Source organism: Danio rerio, chromosome 20 (assembly GCF_052040795.2).
Source record: "Danio rerio strain M-AB ecotype USA chromosome 20, GRCz13ab, whole genome shotgun sequence".
Taxonomy (NCBI): domain Eukaryota; kingdom Metazoa; phylum Chordata; class Actinopteri; order Cypriniformes; family Danionidae; genus Danio; species Danio rerio.
Genome location: NC_141040.1, coordinates 27972959 through 27982500, shown reverse-complemented (window position 1 = coordinate 27982500; position 9542 = coordinate 27972959). Strand labels below are relative to the sequence as shown.

General features: G+C 35.8%; 1 protein-coding gene across 2 annotated transcripts in view; it reads left to right on the top strand.

The window, feature by feature from the left end:
• Window positions 1-524: 524 nt before the first annotated feature.
• Window positions 525-9542, top strand: part of bach2b (BACH transcriptional regulator 2b) — a 147522-nt gene continuing 138504 nt past the window's right edge. For both annotated transcript variants that reach the window (XM_087298216.1, XM_087298217.1), the window contains exon 1: window positions 525-801. The gene's annotated coding sequence lies outside the window, so the exon portion shown is untranslated. The remainder of the gene's footprint in view (window positions 802-9542) is intronic.

Sequence of the window (9542 nt, the reverse complement as noted above, 5' to 3'; positions counted from 1 at the left end):
TTACAAAACCCCTAACAAGAAATCACAAGTAAGGTATCCGTGTACATAAAATTAGCTTTCAAAACTAGACATCATGCAAATATGTAATAATAATAATAATAATAATAATAATAATAATAATAAATACATTTAAATAAGTTAAATGAATGCATATTAAAACGATATATAAGGCAAGTGAATATTCGTAACGAGCAGGTCACAATTCAACTCTCGCATTTAAACCACGACTCAGCTTTAGCCTGCATAATATTTTTCTCCTTGGAAGTCTTTTAAGTGTATTGGGTCCCATTCCCGCTCTGGGATCAGCCTGTCCTCGTGAAGCACACACACACACACACACCGCCTGCTTGTGCTCGTCCCCCCGCTACTCTAATTCGCGAACCGCGGCTGCGCACATATTTGGAGTAAGAAGCCCTGCCACTGGAGGCAGCAACGCAATGCGCAGCGCTCCATGTTGTGAATGAGGGATGGGATGACGTCAGTGCGCGAATGTCAACAATGTAGCGATTGAGAGTAGGCGTTTCATTCGAGTGTAACAAACAGAGGAGACGGAGCCGCACGCTGCAGAGATCAGCACACACACATTCACACACATTTTAGACACACTATTTCAAGCATAAACGCGCATTTTTCCTCGTAAACGCAAAACGAAATATTAAACGAGTGCACCGCAAAACGTGATCTCCCTGCAGCCCGGGGGCTTTAGGAGTCTGCAAGGAAGTCATCATGTGAAAAAAATACATTATTTGCTAAACGGACAATAGGGCTGGATCACAAGGAAAAGAAAAGACTAGGCTGAAGGTGAGTTGCATGGTTATTTCTCTCTAGACGCGTGATTCATCTGTCGTGAATGGAATCGGAGCGGCAAACTTGTGTTTTTGAGTGGGCTATCTCACAGCTCGCCAGGCGCTCGGAGGCTTTGTGTCACAATATGTAGGCAAATATCAAAGGAAGGGGGGAAAATAGACCGCATGGCTTTAGCTGAGCTGAAAACACACTCCCTTTTAAACGTAAGGTTACCACATCCTGTTGTGCAGCGGTGACAATAGTTTGAGTGTGTTTGCTAGTAGTGGGATGCGCTGCGATCCCGGGGGGAGGAGGAGGAGGGGTCAGGCATGGCTTGTTTTCCCTTAAAGAAAAGAAGTTGTCAGTCGGCCTTGACCGATCATAACAACGGAGGAGAGACCCCCGGTGTAGATTCCCGCCTACTTCCCAATGAATGGATGAGTTAAGAAATAAAGCGGGATTAGTTTTTGTTTTATAAATCATAATTAATATAAATAACGGCGTTTATACATTAGTAGATTCTCAATATTGCTTACAAATATTGGCTAATGCGTTTTTAAAATATGCACGTGTGTTTTTTAATCAGAAGACTGTATATCAGCTCATCGCAATGAGCCATCTGATAAAAATACTCGGCTAGTAGGAAAATGTGCTTACTGCAGTAGGTTGTAAAAATGGGAAGCAAGCTGTCTTTGTTCTGCTCAGCACATCTCTGATGTAAACCACAGCCATTGCATTACACACGCCGATTAATCCCCATAAAATCAGCAGAATATTTGCTGTGTAAGGGACGGCGAGCCTTATTTGGTTCAGCAGCCAATGCAAACCTCTCGACTACCATTTAAAGGAACGAGGGACCGCTGGAATGCGGGATCTCCAGTCTTCATATAACACCGATGAACTTCCCTCGGTGATGCAGGTGTTTCGCATTACCATGTGAAGTTCCGCGTTGAATAAGATGACTAATAGTAACGGACACCAGCTAGAGGTACATGCGGGCTCGAGGACTCGGGAATGCGTTGTTACCTGCATCCTATCCTTACGCATTTTGTTTTCCACTCTTTTTGTTGAGGATTTTTTTTTTAGGTAAATCTGATTTAAAATGTTAACGTAATGTTACATGTAGGCTATGACATTATAAAGTCCCTAAAGGCACACGTAGAATTTAATTTATCTATTTTGTCCGTTCTTTATATCTCTTATGTTTTTGGATTGGTTTTAAAGTGATATGAATGACTTGGCATGCTTATTCACATATTTATATAGTATAAATATATTTTATTTATAAAATATAAATACGACTAAATCACATATTGACATAACAAAGCTATTTGATAAAGAAAAGATAGTTTCTCTCTATCAATATATCAGTTTTTAATTATCAAATGGCTATTTGTGACAATGAGTGCGTCGGTGTTTGTGTTTATAGAATACGTTTTCGTGCTGGAAATCATTTACAATAACTCTATATGTGAATATATTTATACATTTTCCCGCTTTTTGGTTAGGTTTTTTCCAACAGGGTTAGTAAATTCGATTAATTAATTGCCGTTCTTCAGCGAATGCGCTGACGGGCGTCTGAATGAATCGATGTTATGAGGGCATTAGAAATGAGGTGATGCAGCAGTTTGAGCTGCGCGTGCATTCCTTTGTCTGCCGCGCTACTGAACCATCCAGGATATTTTTCCTTTGCCCCAGATACATGACAGACTGAACTGTTCAACCAGCAGCGGTATCGCTAAGCATAACAGCAATACATTAACTTCTCATTGCCATAATAGCTTACTCATATCATCTGTTTTAAGCACTTGTTCCTTTTATGAAACTGTTTACATTGCCCCCTCCCCCTTTTCAGGCTTTAAGGTAGTCTGTAGCGATCCATAACTAACAAAATACACGTTATTGTTTTGTTTAAAATAACAAAAAATCAGGTTGGTAAATCTGTGCATAATCTTGCAGATATGACGCCATTGTTATTTTTACAGTCTCATGCGTTGAAGCCCGCTGTCCCTCCCCCGATGGAGATCACAGTTATGCATTTGTCATCAGTTGATGCCTTAAAGGGATAGATCTTTCAAATGATCCACATTCTGTCATCATTTACTCGTGTTGCTCCAACCCTATTAGACTTTCTTTCTCCCGTGAAGCACAAAAGAAGATGTTAGGTGGAATGATAGATTCAGTCACCATTCACTATCATTGCATCTTTTTGCATCATACAATGGAAGTGCATGGTGACTGAGGATGTCATTTTGCCTGAATAACATCTTCCTTTGTGCCTGTGGAAGGAAGCTCTGTGGGTGCTGGAGTGCAAAGTAAATAGTGCAAACTGAATCAGGCTGAATTTAGCAAGACTAATCAGATGTGACCATAATATGCATTGTGCTGTATTGTTCTGCTGTTTAAGGTGTGCATCTGAAATGGGTCATTTTTGTGTTTGCACAACATTTGCAAAAGTAATATTGAGTTCTTTGAAAGCATTTTAAATGCAAGTGTCTTATTTACTGTTCTAAATAACCTTAGTAAATATCATATATAGGCAAATGAAAAATCCATTGTCGTTCGGTGTAACAGGTGTTTATTTCAGAATGAAAAATACTGTTCTGTATTAATGTTTAAGTTATAAATTACAAATAAGTCAGGGGTTCCCTAACTTTTCAGCCTGTGAGCCCTAAAATAACAATGCCCCCAAATTCCTCTTAGGTGGTTATAAATATGCAAACGTTGCACACACAACAATAGGGCTTATAAACATGAACATATTGACAAAAAAGTGCAACAGTCTAACAGCCATATCATTTTTATAGTCATTTAATAATTTGTTTAATTAAACAATTAACATTAACCTCCACTAAAGAGACTGGTGGACAGTGTTTTCAGCGCAAGTCTAGTCTTGCTTTGATTTTGTAGACTGCCAATCTGAGATCATTCTCAATGTTCAGTTTTGGCCTGAATCTATTTTTAATGTATTTGGTTGCGATAAAGAGTCAGAAAGTTCAACCTGGTGCTATAAAATCTATCTACTGCTGCTGACACTATTGCCGTGCTGTTAACCTAACGTAAACACACCAATCCTATGAAAAAATTATTGAAAGGCTGATGACTTTTCATTTACACATTGTTGTTTTTTTATATTAAAAACTACTATTTTTATCTTCTGTGGGTTATAGATTAAATATGGTACTTCTAATAGTTTAATAAAATTTATTTGACTTTTAGAAATCACCAAGCGACCCCCTGTCATTGTCTTGCGACTGTCCCAGGGGGTCCACTGAAATAAGTGATAACTTTTTTTGTGAATTTAAGGTCAATATTTTCTTGCTGACAAATGGGTAAATCCTGCACTGTAAAAATTATATGATCAATTAGTCCTGACAGCATATGTTTTTAAGTCATTGTAACTTATTATACTACGTTACTTATGTTCTAACCTTATTTGATTAGTTACACAAGCTGTTTTAAGTCAGTTTAACATATTATAAGTTCAATGGACTCATAAGGTTAATTTGATTCAGCTTAAACATTTCAGACAACCAGGATTTTTTTACATTGTAGCTTAAACGAGTCTATTTTTAATCTATTTGATTATTTCTTGATTATTTATATCATTATGAATGATGTAATTTCCCCCTATTTTCACTATTTAATTAAATCACTTATTTATTTATATACTTTTCTTAAAATGTTAAAGGATTCCTTTTCCCAGACCTCAGTTTGTAAAATTCATTTTAAATCACCACACATAAATATCCCCAATGTAATTGAAGCTTTCCTTTTAAAATTGATAAGGTGTACGTTTTTTAACAAGGAAAGAAAGGTATAGTGCAAGAAAAAAAAAATAGTCAGCACTCATTATCAGGGAGGATGAGTCTGTCTGACCTGAGTGAGACTGCAATACAATTAATAGCTTCATTAAACTCCCTCTTCATTACTGATATTGTACCCTGAGCATGTTCTTTCTGAAAGTTGTTCTCTCATGATTTGCTGCCTTGCTTACTACTGATCAGTCAAATTCATGACAGATTTTGAATTAGAATGAATTATTCATCAGTTGAATGTAGAGAAATATTTTTATTATTAAGATTTAATCAGCTTCATCAATTGATAAATATGCTCTATTCAAGATCAGAAGCTTTTTGTTCAGGCGTTCTCGTACTGATGATTCATAAACTGGTATTAAGAACAATTTATCCAAACAACCTCTCCCATTGTCGTTGAAGTTTACAGATGACATTGACTGACTAGAGTAGGAAAATAAACGGATATTTTACATCAGCCTCATAAATGCCTATTGATTGATTTCAGATTAAATGTGTTTTAAACACTCATGCATCACAGTTCTTAAATGGCGCTGTTCTGGTACATTTTAGTTTTTTCAAGTTTTAGCATTTCTTCACTCTCTCTTGTTTGAATAAGCCCACCAGTAAAGCTCTATGCAGAGAATAAGAGCCTTGGGTATGAAAACATGTTCCCATAGCCGTCCCACGTCAGCACTAAGGCATGTTTGACCGAGTTCCAGCCTCTGAGAGGGAGAAAAAGGAAAAGAGAGAGAAGGAGGAGAAAGCGAGTTGAGCCATTTGAACTCATACAGGACATTTTTTCTGTTCTCACATGGCATTTAGTGTGGCAGTGAGTGATTGGCATCATCAGTCTCTGCTGTGCAGTGAGCGTGTCGATAATGGCAGACAGTAGAGGGAATCTCTCTGTGTGTTCGCTCTTATCAAGGCAAATCTTACAGGCTGTTGCCACAGGCCAAATGCCAATTGGACTGTTTAATTCCGTGATTTTTTGGGCTGGGGATTGCCTACCTGTTCGTTCATATAAATCAGTTCTCTGCTTGTCCACCCTGTCTTCAAGTGCTCTAAATCGGTGCTGAAATTCAAATAAACAAATAAATAAAAAAGATTGACAGGCTGGTCCACATCTGGCCTGAATTGAGCTCCAGTTAAAAACAACAAGCGCAAACGAGCAGGAAGTTTATGGGTGGAATAGTGGAAGCGTTCGACTCAATGGAAGCCCATAAAAACCACACCAGGAATTCCGTAACAGTCAACAGTCTCTCTGGCCCACAGCAGCGAGCTGAAAGAGAATTCCTCTCGGAGCGCTGAATTAACACAATTACCGTCACGTTTGGATCATTGCTTTTTAAACTCTTTCTTCGTGGGAGTTCTGTTTTAAGCTTGAATCGAGGGATTTATGTGTGTAGTTATTAATGGATGACGTGCGTCTGTTGGATTTTCGATGCTTCCTCTTGGCGGCGTCAGCTTTGAGCATGCAGTAAACACACAGCACAGCTGCTGTTTTGATACTGTCAGCCTCTCTCACAGATATACTGTAGTAAACCTCTCCCGTTCTGCTCTCTTTCATATTGAGCATTTTCTCAATGAACACTAGCTTTTGTTTTTTTAACGGAATACTTACTATTACTAAGTATAAAATTGACAGTAATCCACAGCAAACACATTTACTAAATATGTCTGTTTGAAATAAATGCAGCTTGTTTTAACTTTCTGTAAATCAAAGAGTTCTGAATAAATGTGTTTAAGCAGCCTTCATGTTCTGTTGTTTCACGCTGTACATATTTAAACTCTAGGTTCTTATTTGCATTTTTGCAGTGTCACTAATTGGTACAAGTGTTGGTACACTGAAGGAATTTTTCTCAGTTCCTAGAACTATAGGTGGAATTCCAGCCTTTTGGCATGTTCGCATTATAGGGACAAGGAATGTTTTTGTTTTAGTAATGCAATTTGGAGGAAGTAATATTGCTCCTACTTCAGTGCAGGGACTAATCCGGTGGAGTAGGAAGGAACAATACTGACATGAGTCTACTGTATGTTGATTGAGTGAATACTAAACATCAGTGTACTACTTAAGTATTAAAAGACCTAAGGATACAGAAAACGTATGTTATTTACCCGTTAATTTTGTCTGATGGTTTGTGTTCTGGCTAATTTGCGTCACATGGTGGTTAGTTCCTATGAGTTCCAGTTACTCACCAGTGCAAAAACCCATATCATTGCTATTATTGAAAAGTCTATTCAGCCAGCAATATATGGAACTGTGGGCACCGCTAATAGTGTGCTTGCATAATTTGGAGCAGGGTTTCATTAATCCAGGTAAACAGCTGTGTTAACTTTGATTTAGAATTTTACTAATGTCTCTCCATGGTTAAATGCTTTGAACAGCAATAACATTGGACTGAGAGCAGTGTGAAATTTAACATTTATATTCAAGTACCTATAAACTTTTTTTTAAACCTAATTTAATTTCGTGGCCATGTAAAATGTGGTTTTAGTATTATTTTATATCAGGCGAAAATGGAAACCTGCCATACCTGTCTGAGTATTAATGCGGTTTAAAATGCAACTTTATGTATTTTTGCTTTAGATGAAGTTGATAAGTGTCATAGTTTACTCAACTGTCAGTCTTGTTTACAGAGCACATCATTTGCAGTCTTTTGTTAGTTTTGCTGTTTCTGTGGCTGGTATTTATATCGCAGAGTTCTTTGGCATTGTGAAACTGTGCTGTTTCAATTTACGGCAAGTTTGGTTTCACAGTTTGAGTGTGTTGCTCAGCAGGATTTAGATTTTTGGATTGTGTGTCGTGAATTACATGACTGATGTAATTCTAATTAATTTTTTCAACATCCTGACTTGAATCTATGAGTAGATGGCAAACCCATGTAAAAATGATCAAAAGTTTTGTTACTATTTTCTTAAGTCCTTTGCTTTCACCAAGGCTATGTTTATTTAATCAGAAATACAACAAAAAAGAGTATTTTAAAATGTTATTTTAATTAAAAATACATTTCAAATGTTGTTTATTTCTGTGATTCAAAGCAGAATTTTCTGTATAAATTCTCCAGTGTTCAGTGTCACTTGATACTTCACAAATCATTCTAAAATTATGATTTGCAATAATTATTTGTGCTTATTAATAATTGTTCAAGTTTTTTGAAATTGAAACATTTCACAATACTGCTTTCATTATATTTTAATCGAATAAACACAGTCATGGTGAGCAGAAGAGCCAAAAAATAAAACATCAAAAACATGAAATAACTTTGTTTCCAAAGATTTGACTGGTAGGATATATTTCAAATCTATTTCACAAATAGTTTTGGTTTAAGAAAGTGTGAGTCTAAAATGCTGTGGCAGAAATCATGCATTCACATGTCCAACTGAGTCACACCTTCAGCAGATTATTTACTTTAAAATGTACATCTGTCATCATCTACCCATCCTTATGTCTTTCTAAACCGGAATAACCTTGTTTTTCATGGGCCTGTGGATCAAAGACCTGCTTATTTATACAATAACTTTACAATAATGTTGTATTAATTAATGGTATTATTTACTATGTTAATATGTACATACATTATCTAATAATAAACAATATTTATAAATTATTTATAAATCATAATTCAACATTTACTAATTATTAAAATTCACATTTTTGCTTGTAAACATTAGTTAAAATTAAATAATGAATTTACTTTCATTAGCTAACATTAACAAAGACAAATAAAAGCTGTAATAAATTTATATTTCATTGTTCATGTTAATGAATGTATTTACTAATACACCTTTACTCTAAAGCAGGGGTCACCAATCCTAGTCCTGGAGGGCCGGTGTCCCTGCAGGATTTAGCTCCAATTTACCTCAACACACCTGCCTGGATGTTTCAAGTATACCTAGTAAGACCTTGATTAGCTTGTTCAGGTGTGTTTGATTAGGGTTGGAACTAAAATCTGCAGGACACCGGCCCTCGAGGAACAAGTTTGGTGACCACTGCTCTAAAGTGTTACCAAAATAAGACCTCTGAAATTTGAGCATTACTATCTATCTGTCTCAATCTGTATCTATCTGTTTAGATAGAAAACAGTTGTAATATTAGACAGTATTCTAGTGTTGTCTTGATTACCTGTTTCATTGTTATTAGCTGTTATGTTAATGCATGTTTATATAGATAGTTAATTGTTGGTTTACAAAACAAATCAAACATAATCCTGTTTCTCTTCTACATTTGATTTTGGTTTTAATATAAAAAACAACAACAACAAAACAGGTTTAATGAGAATATAAAATATTTTATGGCATACTTCAAAAAAAAAGGTTTATTTTGAATATTTTTTAAACAAAATTGTTCTTACACTTCATATTTTCAGATTTGTCATAGTATATGTATTAATTCTGTTACTTTTAAACAGATATATCAATCTGACAATTATTTGGTAGAGGCTAATATTTTAGAAATTATGCGCTGTATTGATATCGCTGTGTTAAATAGCGGCATTAGGAGTTAAGATTTTTTTTCTTGGTGGGGTAGTTAAAGGGTTAAATCATAAATCAACTTGTAATTCAGTCAGACAAATAGCAATTAGATATTTTTGTCGAATTGCACAACACTTTTTGGCTTTTATGAAGCACCTTTATGCAGTGAAAAACAAGGTAAACATGTTAGCAAACAATCTCCAAGTACAGGTTTAACGACCAATACCTTGAATAAGTAAATCAAATATTCCTATAAACAGCACACAAAAAATAATAGTATCACATTATTTTGATGGTCACTATTGCACATTTTGTTGACTAAAATTTGCATTGCAGCTACATGCCAATTAATTCTCATTTAAGTATTAGTAGACTGTCTGCTTAATATCTGTTAAAACTGCTCTTTCAACAGGTATTTAACTCACTATAAGAAACTTAGCAAGTACATGTCAACTTACACTAACCACAACCTATCAGTCTACT